We start from the raw sequence: 19,070 nt of genomic DNA, 5'->3' as shown, positions 1-19,070 counted from the left end.
CTATTCTCCTCCCCTACCCCTTCTTACCTCTCTCTCCCCCCCACCCACATTTTTATTGAGGTACCTGCCTGCTTTTTGATCATACCTTGATGAAGGGGTCAGGGCCCTCTTTGCCTCCTATAGATGCAACAGGACCTTCTGAGTTTCTCCAGCACTTTGTGTATTAACTACAATCACGGCATCTGCAGACTTTGTTGTTTCCCCCCAAATTTATCCAACCTCTCCTTTTCACTAATACTCTCCTTTGAAGAAGACCACAGAGCCCACCTCACTGTCAAAAGACAAAGGAGGAAAAACCCAACACCCAATCCCAACCAACCAATTTTCCCTTGCAACCGCTGCAACCGTGTCTGCCTGTCCCGCATCGGACTTGTCAGCCACAAACGAGCCTGCAGCTGACGTGGACATTAGCCCTCCATAAATCTTCGTCCGCGAAACCAAGCCAAAGAAGAAAGAAAAGAAAGAAAGAAGAATCCAGGCAACTCATTGAGTTTCTTTTGAGTTTTGACCAGAACTGCACACAACCTTTGAGTTCCACACAGCACTTTCTCCAGAAGCTTTGCGTTCTGACTAGAATTGCGCACAATACTCCAAACGTGGCCAAACCAAAGTTGTACCAAAATGATTTCCCAACTTTTCAGATTTTATGCCCTAACTGATAAAGGGAAGTTTATCCTTTTTTTTAACCATCCTCTTCACTTCTGTTGCCAATATCAGAGAGTTAGAGATATAACCAAGATCCCTCCATGTACTGTATCTCAAAGCTCTTTAGGATCCTGCCATTTATTGAAACATTTCCTTTTGCATTTGACATCCAAAAGTAACACCTCATACTTGTTCAAAGTAAACTCCATCTGTTATTTTCTCACTCGTATTTCCAACTGATCTATATCCTGATGAATCCTTTGACAAATTTCCTCAGTATTGAGAGCTCTGCCAATTTTTGTGTTGTTGAAATGTACTTATCAACCCACCTACATTTGTATTGAAATAATCTTATATATACATTACAAACAACAGATGTCTCAGCATTGATCCATGTGGAACAACAAAGTTCACAAACCTCAAGGCTGAATAACATCCCTCCACTGCTACTAACTACATGGCCAAGTCAATTTTGAATCCAGTCTACCAAGTCTCAGTGGATTGGATATACTGTTATTTTGCAGATCTCAGTGGATCGCATATGCCTTTTGTGACAGATTATGTTGTATTTTATATTGTATATAGATATGTTTTAAAGAAGATAAATTGTGGCAGGTTTTTTAGTGTAGGTTACATACAAACACTTCAAAACAGATCTCATTTAAAATACTGGAACTCTGCTCAAGCCAGACAGGCTGGCTCCAAGTGCCTTTGCTAAAACTTTGAGGAGTGCCCAAGGGACTTCACTAATGGATTGTTGTTTTGAAAAGCAACAGATGAAAGAACTTGGAGGATTATGTCCAGAGCCGTAGGCTGTCTGAGTACAGCTTGCTGTTCTAAGGAGGTCATGTGGTTTTGCAAGCAGAGAGTGTCAAACAGGCTTTTCTCAGAGAGAGAGAAATAATTCAATTCAGGAGCAGCAGCTGGGACTGGAACAGGACAAGCTGGCAAGCTTGTGGAAACCCCCATTTTGAAAACGGGTTGTGAGTTCTTAGTTCAGCCTGGTCAAAGCCCTTGTGCTCCATAGAAGAGGAGAGGACTGGCTGCCTAATGTTTCACTTGAAATAAGGGAAACGAAAAGGAACTCTGTGGTGACCTGAAAGAAAGAGGTTATCATCTGTAAAACTCTGATGGGGCAATTTTCTTCAGCAATACACTGATTAGTTTGTGTTCAGCAACCAACAAATGTCTCTCTGAAAACCGATGAGAACCTTCCTGAGCAGTAACCATTTACCTTTCAAGCACCAAAGCCTGGTGATCTTCATAAATGTTAAATTCTGTGCACAGTATAAGAATTGCCTGCAACCAGTGAACTTGGAGGAGTGAGAAGTGAGACTGGACTGTGAATTAAAGAACTTTTCTAAACTTACACACACACACACACACACACACACACACACACACACAATACATACGTGTGTGCTTAGAATTAGAAGGGGGTTAAATTAGGTTAAATAAGTTAATAGTAATAAGATAAAGTTCGATCCTGTTTTCATTTAAAGATAATTAAAAGCAACTTTTGTTTAAGTAACCATTTGTCTTGGTGAAGTTCTGTTGCTTCTGGATTTTGGGTGCCTCTGGGCTCATAACACTTTATTTTGTTGAAACTTGTCAAATTCTTTATGGTACTAAAGTTCATGCAGACATCAATCACTGGCCTACCCTTATCAATCATGTTCTACATCTCCATAGAAAAACTCAATCAAAAGAACCTCATAGCAGAAAATTGGGGGAATTCAATCCACCTGGATCATGCCAACTCTTTGAATTTTGGTTCCATTTCCTAACTTTCTCTCCAAACTCCAGATTTATTTTTTTCACATTTCTCTTTTGACATATTTATAGTGAGTTAGAGCTGTGCTATTCGAGGTGGAAGAATTTGAAAATTAAATTTGTGCTTCTGTATGACAAGGACTTTTTGACAAATCCTTGGAAAAACATAACCTTGTTTTTCATACCACTGAAGGAGAAAAAATAAATAACTGCCAAGAATAGAAACTAATTTTATGATTCCAAGTGCGAGAAATATAACCAGTAATACTTGTTCAAATCCAAATACCTGAATATTTGTTGTTAGGATGTGGGATAGCTGGTAATGTCCAGCACTTCATTGTCTTGGAGAGAGTGGTGCTGAGCTGCCATTTTAAATGGGTTACATGCAAAAGCCCCATGTCCACAATGTTGTTAAATAGTGGAGTGTGAGCAATCACAGAATCTCAATCCAACAATAATGGAAATGGTGATATATTTCCAGGTCATAATTGGTAGTAATTTGAAATCTGATTTTTCTAACCCTTGTTTGTGCAGTTGGATCCATTGAAGAACTTGTAGCAGATCACAAGTAACACTTAAGTAAGTCTTGGACTTTGTACAGAACTGAATTCTTTTTCACCTTTAAGTTTTCAACTTGTGGGGGAGTATTATGTGCGAATGCAAACTGCCTGATTTTGAGGTTTTTTTCAGCAAATTTGAATGATTCAGCTTTTCCATTTAGCAATTGGTAGATTTTCTAACTTCTATTGCATGAATCATTGATAGACCCTCAGAGTCACTCAGTTTGTTTGTAACATGTAAACATTTCAATTACGATTTATTTCTGCTTTTTGAATATATAACTGGTCATTCCTGAGGAATTACTTTGTGAGTAGATTTGTTATCTGAATCTTTTTGGGGGGGGTCAGGATATTTTAATGTTTTAAAGCAGTGGTTTTCAAACATTTTCTTTCCACATATAACCTTAAGTAATCCCTATGCCATCGGTGCTCTGTGATTAGTAAGGGATTATTTAAGGTAGTATATGAGTGGGAAGGGAAGGTTAAGAATCACTGCTCTACACCCAATTGTTATTGAAATATTTTGCTTGAGAAAAATTGTCATTGGTCCATTTCCTTTGGAGTTATGAAACCGTGCACATAACGAGTCAATTAGATATGATTAAAACAGTGATTTTCAAACTTTTTCTTTCCACCCACATACCACCTTAAGCAATCCCTTACTAATCACAGAGCACCGATGGGATCGGGAATACTTTTTTTAAAATTTTTTTTTATTTTTCACACCATAAATCACATTAGTCATGATACACACTTTTTCCTTTTCACACATATACAGTGACATTTTCTCCCCCCCTCCCTCCTCCCAACCCACCCCCCCACCCCCCCCTCCCATCCATTTAAGGTATACAATCTAGGATACATTAAACCAGTCAGACAATGTTGTCACTCAACAAAAATACACCAGAAATTCTACTGAGTCCATTCTTTTCTTTCCTTCTCCTTCCATCAACTTAGGTAATGATTGTCCCCGGTAGGTTTTCGCTATTGTATTTAATGTAAGGCTCCCATATTTGTTCGCATATTTCAATATTATTTCTTAAACTATATGTTATTTTTTCTAATGGAATACATTTATTCATTTCTATATACCATTGTTGTATTTTCAAATTATCTTCCAATTTCCAGGTTGACATAATACATTTTTTTGCTACGGCTAGAGCTATCTTAACAAATCTTTTTTGTGCATCCTCCAAATCAATTCCAAATTCTTTGTTTTTTATGTTACTTAGGAGAAAGATCTCTGGATTCTTTGGGATATTGTTTTCTGTTATTTTATTTAATATCTGATTGAGATCTTCCCAAAATTTTTCTACTTTCTCACATGTCCAGATTGCATGAATTGTTGTTCCCATTTCTTTTTTACATTGAAAACATCTATCAGATACTGTTGGGTCCCATTTATTTAACTTTTGAGGTGTAATGTATAGTCTGTGTATCCAGTTATATTGTATCATACGTAGCCTCGTATTTATTGTATTTCTCATCGTTCCAGAACATAATTTCTCCCATGTTTCCTTTTTTATCTTTATATTTAAATCTTGTTCCCATTTTTGTTTAGTTTTACCATTTGTTTCCTCATTCTCCTTTTCTTGCAGTTTAATATACATATTTGTTGCAAATCTTTTGATTATCATTGTATCTGTAATCACATATTCAAGGTTACTTGCCTCTGGCAAACTCAAACTGCTTCCTAATTTATCCTTCAAGTAGGATCTCAATTGGTAATATGCCAGCGCTGTATCTTGAGTTATATTGTACTTATCTTTCATTTGTTCAAAGGATAAGAATCTATTTCCTGAAAAACAATTTTCTATTCTTTTAATCCCTTTTTTATCCCATTCCCTAAAGGAAAGGTTATCTATTGTAAAAGGGAGTAACTTGTTTTGCGTCAATATTAGTTTTTGTAATTGATAATTTGTTTTATTTCTTTCTACATGAATCTTCTTCCAAATATTGAGGAGATGATGTAATACTGGAGAACTTCTATGTTGTACCAATTTTTCATCCCATTTATATAATATGTGTTCAGGTATCTTTTCCCCTATTTTATCTAATTCTAATCTCGTCCAGTCTGGTTTTTCCCTTGTTTGATAAAAATCTGATAGGTATCTTAATTGTGCGGCTCTATAATAATTTTTAAAGTTTGGCAGTTGTAAGCCTCCTTGTTTATACCATTCTGTTAATTTATCTAGTGCTATCCTCGGTTTCCCCCCTCTCCATAAAAATTTCCTTATTATTTTCTTCAACTCCTTGAAGAATTTTTCTGTCAGTTGTATTGGCAATGCCTGAAATAAGTATAATATCCTTGGAAAAATGTTCATTTTAATACAGTTTATCCTTCCTATTAGTGTTAGTGGTAAATATTTCCAATGCTCTAAATCGTCCTGTAATTTTTTCATTAGTGGATAATAATTGAGTTTATATAGTTGGCCGAGATTTTTGTTTATTTGTACACCTAGGTATCTTATTGCCTGCATTTGCCATCTAAATGGAGATTCCTTCTTAAATTTTGAGAAATCCGCATTATTCATAGGCATTGCTTCACTTTTATTTACATTTATCTTGTAACCCGACACTTCTCCATATTCCTTCAATTTCTTATATAATTCTTTTATTGATAGTTCTGGTTCTGTTAAGTACACTATAACATCATCCGCAAATAGACTGATTTTATATTCCTTGTCTTTTATTTTTATTCCTTTTATATTATTATCTATTCTTATCAATTCTGCTAGTGGTTCTATAGCTAACGCAAACAATAAAGGTGATAGTGGGCATCCCTGCCGCGTTGACCTGCTTAAGTTAAATTGCTTTGATACATGTCCATTTACTGTCACTTTCGCTAACGGTCCCTTATATAATGCTTTAATCCAATTAATATACTTCTCCGGTAAACTGAATTTTTGCAATACTTTGAAAAAAAATAATTCCATTCTACTCTGTCAAAGGCCTTCTCTGCGTCTAAAGCAACTGCTACTGTAGGTGCTTTATTTCCTTCTACTGCATGAATTAAGTTAATAAATTTACAAATATTGTCTGTTGTGCGTCTTTTTTTGATAAATCCAGTTTGGTCTAAATTTACCATTTTCGGTACATGCTCTGCTAATCTGTTTGCTAATAGTTTAGCTATTATCTTATAATCTGTGTTTAGTAAAGATATTGGTCTATATGACGCTGGTGAGATTGGATCTTTCCCTTGCTTTAGTATTACTGTAATTATTGCTGTTTTACATGAATCTGGTAAGCTTTGTGTTTCATCAATCTGGTTGATTACATCCAGGAGGGGCGGAATTAATAAGTCTTTAAATGTTTTGTAGAATTCTATTGGGAATCCATCCTCTCCTGGTGTCTTATTATTTGGTAATTTTTTTATTATCTCTTGTATTTCTACTATTCCAAATGGTTCTGTTAATTTATTTTGTTCCTCAATTTGTAGTTTTGGTAGTTCAATTTTAGTCAGAAATTCATCTATTTTCCCTTCTTTCCCTTCGTTTTCAGTTCGGTATAATTGTTCATATAATTCTCTAAAGTTTTCCTTAATTTCTTTTGGATTATATGTAATTTGTTTGTCTTTTTTCCTTGATGCCAATACCATTTTCTTAGCTTGTTCTGTCTTAAGCGGCCATGCTAGGATTTTGTGTGTTTTTTGGATCGGGAATACTTAAGGTAGAATATGATTTTTTTAAAAGGGCTGCCCACCCTGGCATAGGGATTATATGAGTGGAAAGGAAAAGTTTGAAAACCACTGTTTTTGAGTAAATCACAGATTTATGATAGATAGGAAAAAAGAAATGAGCAATTTCAGTCCATCTCACTATTCCGTAAGATTATGACTGATTTATATTCTAACTCAATCAATTCACTTTTTTTCCCCAATGTCTCTTAATGATCTTTGTTGATAATCTCTTCCCAATTTAAAATTAATATTTGTACAGGCATCAACTACTTTTTCCATAGGAGAGCTTCACTCTTCTGCTACTATCTGTGCCAAGAAATGTATCAGAACTTAGGCTCTTGGCCATCTCCCCAACCACCATAAGATACTTCTTTCTCTTTACCCCATTATTTATTCTTAATCTCTGAAATACTATGATCATAAGAACATAAGAAATAGGATCAGGAGTTGGCCATCCGGTCCATCAACCATGATCCGCCAGTCAATGATAGGCACATTTCAACCTACTTTAATTCCCTTACTATGTAAAAATATATCCAACTTTGTCTTAAATATACAGTACAACTCTGATTATCCAAAATGGTTGGGATATTTCCATAAGATCCCTTCTTATTCTTCTAAGTTCCAGCAAGGATGACTCAATTCTCATCATCTTGGGAATCAACCTGGTGAACCTCCTCTGCACTGCCTACAAAGCTAGTACATCCTTTCTCAAGTAAGGAGACCAGAACCACATGTAGTACTCCAGATGTGGCCTCACCAGTACCTTGTATAGTTGCATCCCTGCTCTTAAATTCCATCCCTCTTGCAATAAAAGCCAATATTCCATTTGCCTTCCTGATAGCCTACTGCACCTTCAAACCACCTTTTGCAATTCATGCCCAAGCACTCCCAAGTTATCTACTTTGGAAGGAAAAATGGAAGATCAGAATGCTATTTAAATGGCGTGATTGTAGTCCATCTGCCGGACCCTTGCCCACTCACTTAACCTATCTACATTTCTCTGCAGAATCTCTGTATCCTCTGCAAAATTTGCTTTTCCGCTCAATTTAGTGTCATCAGCAGACTTAGATGCACTGTTCTCTGTCCCCTCTTCTAGATCATTTATGTATATTGTGAAACGTTGCGTCTATCCATCGCAATTGTTATATTCTCAATGAACTCCACTAAGTTTGTCAAACAGGACCTGCCTTTGCTAAATCCATACAGCATCTGTCTGATGGATCCATTTTGCTCCAGATGTTTCACTATTTCTTCTTTAAAGCATTTTCCTAACTACAGATGTTAAATTAACTGGCCTGCAGTTCCCTGCCTTTTGCCTACATCCTTTTTTGAATAGCGATGTGACATTCGCCATCTTCCAATCCACTAGGACCTCCCCAGAGTCCAGAGAATTTTGGTAAATTATCACAAAAGCCTCAACTATAACTTCTGCCATTTCTTGCAGTACCTTGGGATGCATTCTATCAGGACCGGGGATTTATCTATCTTTAAACCTCAAGTTTTCTAAGTACTACTGTTAAAAGCCCAGAGGACTCCAAAAACCAGCAGCAAAAGAAATTCACAAAGACAATGGTTACTTAAACAAAAGTTGCTCTTAATTTTCTTCAAACATAATAATAAGATCAGTCTTTAACTTACTACTATTAACTTAACTTAACCCCCTTCAAATTCTAAGCTCACGTGTATGTAATGTGTATGTGTTCAGGAAAGTCTTTGCTTCACTCTCCAGTCATTCACTTTTCGCTTCTCCAAGTTCACTGTAATTAGGCAATTTTCCATACTCTGCACAGAATTTAACATATATGATTTTCACCAGGCTCTGGAGCTTTAATCTAATTTGTTACCTCAAAGGAGAGAGATATTCATTGTTCGTTGGACACACACACAAACTGATCTCCTTCAATCAGCCACTTCAGTGTCTTGCCGAAGAAACTTGCCCCTCTCTTGGGTTTTCTAAAAGATAACCTCTTCTTCCAGGTTACCACTGAGTTCTTATTTTTCCCCTATTCCAAGAGAAATACATTAACCAGCCACTTCCTCTTGTAATTGACTACAAGGGTTGAGTATAGGCTGAACTCAGAACTCAAAACCCCTCTTCAAAAAGGAGTCTTATAACAGGGGTGCCACTCTTGCTGCCTCCAGCACCAACTCCTGCTGCAAATCTGACTCTCTCTCTTCCCTTGGCCATTTCATGCTAGGCCTCCGGATGCCACCCATCACAATATGAGGCAGAGCAATAGCCATCTTCCCTACCCATAATTCCCGAAGCAGCTGGAACCGCTCTGTGTTTTCCAGAGTCACAGAGAGTGGCCCCGAAAGCCGAAGCAGCCCAGTGAGGCTGTCACAGTTTGGACTGGCCACCCCCTGACAGCTACCACCAGCCTCCACTGCCCTGATGGCTTCCGTCGGCCCCCGCTGCCCTGACAGCTCCCACCTGCTGCCCTTGACGAGGGGGTCATGGAGGGAGAGGGGTGCATGGGGAAATGGGTGGCAGGCTGACAGCGTCATCAGCCTGCCCCTAACAGATCAGGTGGCAGAGTGCAGCACTCCACCGATTATCCTTCCCCAAGAAGGGTTGGATACAGCGCCTCTGAGCAGGCCACGGTAGATTCAGAAAGGTAAATCTCTAGGCGTAAGGGTGTAGAACCTCTGCCTTTACAGTCGGGCATTTTCCTTGTTTGAAAGAGCCTTCTCTCTCTCTCTCTCTCTGAAGAATCACATGTATTTTCCCCTCTCTCTGTTTGCAAAACCACATGACCCCCCCTTAGAACAGCAAACTTCAACCAGTCTTGGATCGCTGGCACCAGAATAATTTTTAGAGTCTGGACATTTGTTTCTTTAAAACAATGTTGGAAACCTGCAGTCAGACGAAGTGAGAGGAAACTTCCAGGCAAACCTCAAAGCAAAGCTCGACGATGCAATCCGCCTCACGGACTCGTCCCCTGAAACCCTCTGGGATCAGCTGAAGACTACCATACTGCAATCCACTGAAGAGGTACTGGGCTTCTCCTCCAGGAAAAACAAGGACTGGTTCGACGAAAACAGCCAGGAAATCCAGGAGCTGCTGGCAAAGAAGCGAGCTGCCCACCAGGCTCACCTTACAAAGCCGTCCTGTCCAGAGAAGAAACAAGCCTTCCGTCGCGCATGCAGCCATCTTCAGCGCAAACTCCGGGAGCTCCAAAATGAGTGGTGGACTAGCCTCGCCAAGCAAACCCAGCTCAGCGCGGACATTGGTGACTTCAGGGGTTTCTACGAGGCTCTAAAGGCTGTGTACGGCCCCTCACCCCAAGTCCAAAGCCCGCTGTGCAGCTCAGACGGCAAAGTCCTCCTCAGCGACAAGATCTCCATCCTCAACCGATGGTCAGAACACTTCCAATCTCTTTTCAGTGCCAACCGCTCAGTCCAAGATTCCGCCCTGCTCCAGCTCCCTCAACAGCCCCTAAGGCTAGAGCTGGATGAGGTCCTCACCCAGGATGAGACATATAAGGCAATCGAACAACTGAAAAGTGGCAAAGCAGCAGGTATGGATGGAATCCCCCCAGAGGTCTGGAAGGCTGGCGGCAAAACTCTGCATGTCAAACTGCATGAGTTTTTCAAGCTTTGTTGGGACCAAGGAAAACTGCCTCAGGACCTTCGTGATGCCACCATCATCACCCTGTACAAAAACAAAGGCGAGAAATCAGACTGCTCAAACTACAGGGGAATCACGCTGCTCTCCATTGCAGGCAAAATCTTCGCTAGGATTCTCCTAAATAGAATAATACCTAGTGTCACCGAGAATATTCTCCCAGAATCACAGTGTGGCTTTCGCGCAAACAGAGGAACTACTGACATGGTCTTTGCCCTCAGACAGCTCCAAGAAAAATGCAGAGAACAAAACAAAGGACTCTACATCACCTTTGTTGACCTCACCAAAGCCTTCGACACCATGAGCAGGAAAGGGCTTTGGCAAATACTAGAGCGCCTCGGATGCCCCCCAAAGTTCCTCAACATGGTTATCCAACTGCACGAAAACCAACAAGGTCGGGTCAGATACAGCAATGAGCTCTCTGAACCCTTCTCCATTAACAATGGCGTGAAGCAAGGCTGTGCTCTCGCACCAACCCTCTTTTCAATCTTCTTCAGCATGATGCTGAACCAAGCCATGAAAGACCTCAACAATGAAGACGCTGTTTACATCCGGTACCGCACGGATGGCAGTCTCTTCAATCTGAGGTGCCTGCAAGCTCACACCAAGACACAAGAGAAACTTGTCCGTGAACTACTCTTTGCAGACGATGCCGCTTTAGTTGCCCATTCAGAGCCAGCTCTTCTGTGCTTGACGTCCTGTTTTGCGGAAACTGCCAAAATGTTTGGCCTGGAAGTCAGCCTGAAGAAAACTGATGTCCTCCATCAGCCAGCTCCCCACCATGACTACCAGCCCCCCCCCACATCTCCATCGGGCACACAAAACTCAAAACGGTCAACCAGTTTACCTATCTCGGCTGCACCATTTCATCAGATGCAAGGATCGACAACGAGATAGACAACAGACTCGCCAAGGCAAATAGCGCCTTTGAAAGACTACACAAAAGAGTCTGGAAAAACAACCAACTGAAAAACCTCACAAAGATAAGCGTATACAGAGCCGTTGTCATACCCACACTCCTGTTTGGCTCTGAATCATGGGTCCTCTACCGGCATCACCTACGGCTCCTAGAACGCTTCCACCAGCGTTGTCTCCGCTCCATCCTCAACATTCATTGGAGCGCTTTCATCCCTAACGTCGAAGTACTCGAGATGGCAGAGTTCGACAGCATCGAGTCCACGCTGCTGAAGATCCAGCTGCGCTGGGTGGGTCACATCTCCAGAATGGAGGACCATCGCCTTCCCAACATCGTGTTATATGGCGAGCTCTCCACTGGCCACCATGACAGAGGTGCACCAAAGAAAAGGTACAAGGACTGCCTAAAGAAATCTCTTGGTGCCTGCCACATTGACCACCGCCAGTGGGCTGATCTCGCCTCAAACCGTGCATCTTGGCGCCTCACAGTTCGGCGGGCAGCAACCTCCTTTGAAGAAGACCGCAGAGCCCACCTCACTGACAAAAGGCAAAGGAGGAAAAACCCAACACCCAACCCCAACCAACCAATTTTCCCCTGCAACCGCTGCAACCGTGTCTGCCTGTCCCGCATCGGACTTGTCAGCCACAAACGAGCCTGCAGCTGACGTGGACATTTACCCCCTCCATAAATCTTCGTCCGCGAAGCCAAGCCAAAGAAGATAGTCCATTTATTACATTACATCAGACTGATTAACACCCACTTGTGAAGTCCTTTCCAAAGCAGATCCATTGTTTCTGCAAAGTCACTACAGACTTGTAGGCTCCACCTTAGGCATAAATCTTGCATTTTAAGTGAAATGTCTTTTGTGAAATGTTAATATCTGTTTGTGAAGTGTTATTCAGCCCTTTCAGATGGCCTGAACACCCTAGTGTAAAGCCGCATCATCTCCCCCCTTGTGGTTAAAGACATACTCTCCTGAATGCAGCAGAAGCGCCTCTGAGGTGCCAACAACAACCCTCCTCAGGGAGGGATAATCGGTGGAGTGCTGGGCTCCACTGAGGCACCTGAATGATCAGCTGCTGTAAGTGCTGCCTGGAGGTAGGCTGATGACTCTATCAGCTGGCGACCCAACTCCTCACTGCCTGACAGCCCCCTCCTGCTGCCTGACAGCTGTCCCCTCCCCGCTGCCTTGACAGCCATCCCCCGCCCCGCTAACAGACCCATCCCCACTGGGGAGAGTGGGGAGGGGAGGTCAGCGGGAGCTGTTGGGGCAGGGGCGGCCGGCAGGGCATGTCGGGGCAGGGGTGGCTGGTGGGGCGGAGAACATTGGGGCAGGGGCAGCTGGCAGGGAACATCAGGGCAGTGGCAACTGTCACAGCCCGGCTGGCCGCTCCTGCCACTGGGCCGCTCTCTGCGGTTCAAAATGCAGCATAGCAATGGCAGTCTTCCCTACCCATAATCCCCCATGCAGCTGGAACTGTTGTGGGAAACACAGCGCATATTTATGAAAGGTGGTGCTGCGGCACCAATCGCCCTGCCTCCATCAGATCCGGAAGCGCTACTAGGCGCCTCTGGGTATGAATAGGCCTTTTCAGGTGAACCAGGCAATGCTGCAAGCAGCCTTTTAGGGCTGCCTCCTGAAAGGTGAGTCCGCAAGTTAAGATCCGCTCCTACCGCTGCCCTCAAGGTGGAGGGTCCACCTGAAAGGGTCTACTAAGATGTCTGTAAAATGTCCCTATACTAATACCTAAACCAGTGGTCCTCAACCTTTTTCTTCCACTCACATACCACTTTAAGGAATCCCTGTGTCATCAGTGCTCTTTGATTAGTAAGGGATTCCTTAAGGTGGTATATGAGTGGGAAGGGAAGGTTGAGAATCACTCCTCTAGACCCAATTGTTATTGACAATAGACAATAGGAGCTGGAGTAGGCCCTTCGGCCCGTCGAGCCAGCACCGCCATTTTACAGATCATGGCTGATCACTACCATCAGTACCCCTTTCCAGCCTTATCCCCATAACCCTTATTGAAATACTTTGCTTGAGAAAAATTGTCATTGGCTCATTTCCTTTGGAGTTATATGACCGTGCACATAACGATTAAAACAGTTGTTTTCAAACTTTTTCTTTCCACCCACATAACACCTCCTTACTATGCACAGAGCACCTATGTCATAGGGAATATTTAAAGTAATGTATGAGTGGAAAGAAAAAGGTTGAGAACCACTGGCCTAATCTAAATCCCCATAATCTATACCTTTTAAAGACATATTTTATCATAATTTTTTTAACCAATTTTAACATTACCTCTTTAGTGATAACTATTACATCCAGGTCCTCACATCCTATCGCATCTTTCAAATTACCATTGGTCCTCAAAGTACAGAGATTCCAATCTTGTATCATTTCTTCTGACAGTTTAACCAAATATTTTATCTCTATCCATTGCAAACAATGTTTCCTAAAGGATGTTAGAAGTGCTAATGATGTATTTGATGTAAATAATCACGATTTGTTTTGCATTGTTCTACTTCTATACCTTTGCATTCTGGTTTCAAAGTATGAAAATCACAATTACTATGTTGCTCTGGTCAGCAATTTTGATCTTGATTCTTGTTTTCCATAAACCTTTAACATTAAGCTATGCCATTCCTCTTTGACTATTTTTAATGTACATTAAAAGCTACTGAGGTTGAGAAAAATATAGTTGTGAAATGTTTGTCCTGATAATCAGACCTTGCAATATGAAGAGGTAATCACAGAACTGCTCCAATTATCTTTTAATGCTTGCCGACCACTCAAAAGCCTGCTTATCCAGCATCAGTGGAGGCTGTGCATTATGCTAGTAGTAGGCAGTGCATTCTGTTTGAGGAAAATAAAGTAGCAAATCCTGTTTTCCAAATGAGGCCTTAACTTAATGGTGACCTGGGAAATAGTGAAATGCAAGCAGAGTTCCATTGAGGAGCATACTATTCAAACATATGATCTAGAAGCAGGTGTAGGCAATTCTGTTCCTAGCCTGCTCTGTCATTAAATAAGATCATGGCTGATCTGATTATAATCTCAATTCTGTATTCTTGCCTAACCTGTTATTTTTTACCACTTTCTTATTAATAATCTATCCACCTCAGCCTTAAAAATACTCAGGAATTGGTTCCACCAGGATTTTGATAAAAAATTTTTGATAAAAACAATTTTGCTGATCACTTTTTTTTAAGGAAAGCATGAAATGTGATCACATTCCTAATTTAGAAAATTCATGTTTCTGCTAATTGGCAAAAGGCTCAAAAGACGTTAAAAAAGAATTTAAAGGCAAAATATGATTATATTCCGAGGTTGAAGTACAAAATATATGCAAATATCACATTGCAAAGGAGACAGACATGTCTCATACAGACATGACAAGCAAGGTAAAAATGCGAACATCTCAGAAGCAAAAATAGCAGGGTTATGCAAATAATACTCTACATTCTGTGACAATTAAAGCCTTTTCCTTAACACCCTTCACTTGTGTTCAGAGTATATAGTGGGTGGTTTGCAAAAACAAGTGTTTTGTGTCACAGAAAATGATACTTTCAGTCTTTGCTGCGAAACATAAGACTGAATGTCAGAGGAAAAACTAATGACCCTTTCCAATTGTCTCATGTTCAAGAGGCTGCTTTGGTCTGACCAAGAAGTACTCCTATTCATTCTGAGAAATGATATTACTTGGTTTAAAATGAATAATTATATATTTACAAATGGAATAATTGGACAGAGGAAATGATTTTATACTGCTTAGTCATCATTGTAATTTCAAGGACAAGTCAGTCAATTTGATAAGAAATTAGATGGAGCTGTTTACATCAATATTTATTCCAAAATCCTTCCTCCACATGTCTTTTGCATAATCGACCTGTGTTGATTATGTGTTGATCAAATTCAATGCATAATATAGCAACAGCTGTAATTTTTCTGATTTTGTAGGTAAGGTACAATAAAAGGAACAATTATATTTTTTGACATGGTACAGCCATTGGCAACAGTAACAACATGATACAATGTACTGAAATTTATAACAGTGTCACAAACAATATGGTTGCTGATTTAAAGGTTTTTTAAAAAAAAATGTTAATTCAAACTCTTTGTAGTGCCTTCCGAAATCTTCTAATTGATTTTGTCAAATATTAGAACCATTTTCTGCAGAAATCAAGCAGGAGAACCATACTTGCAGAAAGCAAAAAAATCATGCAAGAAATAGGGAAAATCTACGATAGGAATCACTTTATGCAACTTGTACCAGTCTGGGAGAGTATTCCTTCTTTTTAAGAAGACCTTGAAAATACAGTAAAATCCCCATTATCCTGAATTCAAGCAACCGGCAAAAGAAATTGTGGAAAATAAACAGGTTAAAAAAAAAATACATTTAAAATTGGCACACCCTAGCAGCTAGATCACTAATCGTGCAACACACAATCTCAAGCAATCAGAAATTTCACTTATCCAGCATCTACCAGTCCCCATAAATGCCAGATACTGGGGGTTTTACTGTATTGCTAAATGGTTTCCTATGTCCTGGTAATATTTTTCCATAATTGAACTTAGAATACAGTATTTGTCTGGTGTCAGGCATGTGAGTGATGTGACCATTCCATCTCAGCTATAACACTGCAATGGCACAAGCTGTGGCACTGGTGACATATGTTAAAGGGTTAGTAAGTCATGGTTGTTTTCAGAGCTGCAAGGGGAAATAAAATTGCACTCTGTTTCATTTAATTCCTTGGTGAAATCTAATTATGTTTCCATTCTCGAATTCACTATTTACAAAGGAAATTTAATTTACCAGTATTTCTTAATTTAAACAATTTTGGCTGCAAAGACTAATTTTGTATGTGGTGAGCCATGGCCAAGAGGCTCCCTCCTGCCGTGCACCTGTTGTCAGAAAAGGGAAAGAATAATATTTGAAATAGAATTACTAATTATTTAAAGACCTGTAAACGCACATAAAGGGAAGTTAGTTATTTCCTTCAGTGCAACAGTGATTTTATTTTTAGCAGAAACAGTAGCATTCATCTGATTAGGATCATTTAATTTATTCAAATTTTCAAATGTTGGGTAAAGTTGTCAGGAAATTTTGAATTGATTCCTCCTGTATACATCAGAATATTTTATTTTGTTTTTAAATACAGTATCATCCTTCTTATGAATATTTAATTTCTGTCACAAATATGACAAGTAGTACAGAACTATGGGGATTTTGTGTTGTGACTCAGCGTAGTTTAATGAATCACCTGATCTGAGAACCTCCATGTCAGTCCTCCAAACTTGAAGTCATACCCACCCACGTCTAAGCCATTTTCATAGTTTCTATTCTTACTTTCTGATTGGCACTTAGGTTCCCAGGGGTGTTCCATAATTTAAAAAAAAATTGTACTTTACACTCATACATCGTTGTGAGAGTACAGATTCTATCTCCAATGTGTATATGTACATATGTACAGATGGTAGTGTAGGATGACTGTGATTGGCTGAGAGTGTAGCCACACCTACTGGCAGGTCTTAAAGGATTGCTCCTAGCCAACCAGGTCATTCTGGACTGGTCGACCTACTTGTGATATGCTCCAGTCTTTTAGTTAATAAAATCCTTGGTTTGGATCAACAAGTCTTTGGTTCTTTCGACGCGCATTAAAATCGTGGAAACAGACCCTTTGGTTCACCGAGTTCCTGCTGACAATCAAGCACTCATTTATTAATAAAACAGAACATTCAACCTTCACATTTTCACATCTCATGTTATACCTAATTCTTACTGGAAAGATAATGTTTTTCATTCATAATCTTAAAGGGCATGGTCTAATGGAGATTTCAAATAATTACTCTACAATGGCAGGAGGATACTAAACTGTAATCCCATCCAAGGAGCCTCTCCTTTCAATTGCTGCACCTAGCTTTAGCACATCCCATAATGCACAGTCTTGCACCTTTGAACATACACAATTTGGTTGAGAACAACATCTTGCTCTTGGACACCGGAGAGTTTTGGACATATCAGAGATGATCCTTCTCACATTGATGGCTTACCCTCAGCAGTAAATTCTGTCTCAGTGTGTGTCACGGGGAGCAGCCCATATAGTACCATTGTATATGGACTGCAACAAGTATCTCTGCTTCTCATCCTGGATCTTTAAGGCAAAGGTGCATTCACTGAGGAGATGGGCTATGTTTCATTTCCAGTGCAGCTGTCATTAGGTCATGTGACCAATATTACTGATCATGAACTGCTGGAGAAAATCAGTGACTCCAACATGGATAGAAATGACAAGTCACTGTTTCAGCTCAGAACTCTTTTTGTTGAATATTTTATTTATTAAATCATGGTGCATATATTGAAACATATAATTAATGAATAGAACAAAAACAATTCAAAATATACATACATGTTATTTTCAATAAACCACCTCCCCACCCCCACTAACCTACCCCAAAGAAAAGAAAATAGGAAAGAAAGAAAGAGAAAGAAGAGGAGATCAACCATAACAACAGAATTCATCAATTAATTACCATGAATTGGAGTAACACCACTAATGTGCAGCCAGGGGGTTCAAAAACTCAATCCCATATCATCCAAATAAGGACTTCCAAGTTTTACGAGGTCGGGATTCTTCATTATGATAATCTCCGTGGTGTTATGTTGCAGACCAGCAGCAATAGAAATTCACCAAGAGACTGTTAACGTTTTTATTTTAAAGCAATATATATCTTAATAACCACCAATAATACAACTTAACCCCCACTATGTGCAAATATACTTATGTTTGTATATATGGGTGGGTGGGTGGGTGGGTGGGAATACCCAAACCATTAGATATTAGGCACATTTCTGGAAATTTCAGTCTTAGAAATCCTGTGTTGGAACACAGTCTCTTTAACTGATACAGAGTAATCATGAAGGAGATGGGAGAGACAGAGTGACCGGACTGCTGAAAACTTGGGATCCTTGTCGAGTTGCTTGCTGAAAAATATCCTCTTAGATGAACAGTTGTCACAACTCCCCTTTTCCTTGGCAAGGGGAAATGAAACGTGTGACTTCCACTATGCTTCCAAAAGCCCCAGCATGGATTAGTCAAAGTGACCTTTCTTTTGGTCATGATGCGGTTCAATAATTCCCCTGACAGGGAGAGTCAGCCAAATTGTCCATTTCACACAGAGTCACTCCAGCATAGTGTTCATGAGATGGCTGCTGATCACTAAGTGTGCCTTTAAGTGTTTCTCTCCTGTGTCTCTCTCTCCACCTGTCCCTGGATAAAGCTACAAATGTTCTCTCTCTTCCTCCAGAAGGATAAATTTTGAGCACAGTCTATACCTGATTGTTGCCACTCCATAGTTGTGAATAGTCACAGTTTGTACTGATCCTTAAAGTGACAGTCACTAAATGAAACAGAAGCTCATAATAATAGAGGGTCCTGAACCAAAATGTTGACTGACCATTTCTACCTCTGGATGCTGACTGATCTGCTGAGTTCCTCCAGCAGATAATTGTTGCTCAAGATTTCTGCAACTGCAGTATTTTAGTTACTGAATATCTGAATGATTTGCTGGACAGAGTTTCTCATAACTAACCAAATAAGGTCTTGATGTTTGCTTGAAAAGGTTGGTAATGAGGCATTCCACCAAATGACTTTGATGGTCTGCTCAGGGAATTACCCATCATATTTCCCATCTTCTTTTCTTAAAGAGCTCTGATGACATTTCATGCAGACCATTTGCCTGATTGATTGGTGATCAAAGGCATGGATAAAGCATTTCATGTTGTTCAAGTGGTGTGGAAAATCCAACTGAAATGAATGTTCCAAGGCCATGCTGCCAGTCTCATCCTTTGCAACATTTGG

The 19,070-nt window shown here is 40.1% G+C and overlaps 1 long non-coding RNA gene across 3 annotated transcripts in view; it reads left to right on the top strand.

The window, feature by feature from the left end:
* Positions 1-19,070, top strand: part of LOC138741891 (uncharacterized) — a 280,492-nt gene that overhangs the window by 11,681 nt on the left and 249,741 nt on the right. For 2 of the 3 annotated variants that reach the window (XR_011343868.1, XR_011343855.1), the window contains exon 3: positions 2,953-2,997. The exons of the other annotated variant lie outside the window; for it this stretch is intronic. This is a non-coding gene — a long non-coding RNA (uncharacterized lncRNA). The remainder of the gene's footprint in view (positions 1-2,952; positions 2,998-19,070) is intronic. 3 annotated transcript variants of the gene reach the window in all.

This window comes from Narcine bancroftii, chromosome 1 (genome assembly GCF_036971445.1).
Source record: "Narcine bancroftii isolate sNarBan1 chromosome 1, sNarBan1.hap1, whole genome shotgun sequence".
Classification (NCBI taxonomy): Eukaryota; Metazoa; Chordata; class Chondrichthyes; order Torpediniformes; family Narcinidae; genus Narcine; species Narcine bancroftii.
The sequence above is the reverse complement of the archived record's forward strand: the minus strand, read 5'-3'. Positions and strand labels throughout refer to the sequence as shown.